The sequence below is a fragment of the Austrofundulus limnaeus genome, unplaced genomic scaffold (genome assembly GCF_001266775.1).
Source record: "Austrofundulus limnaeus strain Quisiro unplaced genomic scaffold, Austrofundulus_limnaeus-1.0 Scaffold1572, whole genome shotgun sequence".
Taxonomy (NCBI): Eukaryota; Metazoa; Chordata; class Actinopteri; order Cyprinodontiformes; family Rivulidae; genus Austrofundulus; species Austrofundulus limnaeus.
The window spans coordinates 46,516-47,355 of NW_013953974.1; the positions used below are offsets into that span (position 1 = coordinate 46,516).

Consider the following 840-nt stretch of genomic DNA (forward strand, 5'->3'; position numbering starts at 1 on the left):
CAGAAACACACCTACGTGCACTGTAACACACCTATGTGCACAGAAACACACCTACGTGCACTGTAACACACCTATGTGCACAGAAACACACCTACGTGCACTGTAACACACCTATGTGCACAGAAACCCACCTACGTGCACAGAAACACAGCTACGTGCACAGAAACACAACTACGTGCACAGAAACACACCTACGTGCACAGAAACACACCTACGTGCACTGTATCACACCTACGTGCACAGACACACACCTACGTGCACAGACACACACCTACGTGCACTGTAACACACCTACGTGCACAGACACACACCTACTTGCACTGTAACACACCTATGTGCACTGTAACACACCTATGTGCACTGTAACACACCTACGTGCACAGACACACACCTACGTGCACAGACACACACCTACGTGCACAGACACACACCTACGTGCACAGAAACACACTGTAGGATATGTTTAAGTCCCTGCAGGAAGAAGAAATGGATCTGGCCTTTTTCCTGTCCTCTCTCTGTTTCCCTCCTACTCACATCTCTCTTTATCTCTTTTCTTCTCTGTGTGTCGTTGACAAACCATCTCCAATCACTTCTCCTCACACACTGGTGTGTGTGTGTCTGTGAAACAGTAATCTGATTACAGCTGCAGGTTGCCCGCGGCAGCACCTTTTGTCCTGAGATCTGAGATCCTGGTGTCGAGAACAAAGCAAAGTTAAATTTAAATGCACCGTCGTCAAGTGGAGTCTGATGGGTTTTACTTCAGCTATCGTGTCAATTAACACACCATATCACACACACACACACACACACACACACACACACACACACACACACACACAC

The 840-nt window shown here is 47.7% G+C and overlaps 1 protein-coding gene across 1 annotated transcript in view; it reads right to left on the reverse strand.

The window, feature by feature from the left end:
- ptprma (protein tyrosine phosphatase receptor type Ma) overlaps window positions 1–840 on the reverse strand; it is a gene marked incomplete at both ends in the record, with an annotated part of 45,867 nt that overhangs the window by 21,031 nt on the left and 23,996 nt on the right.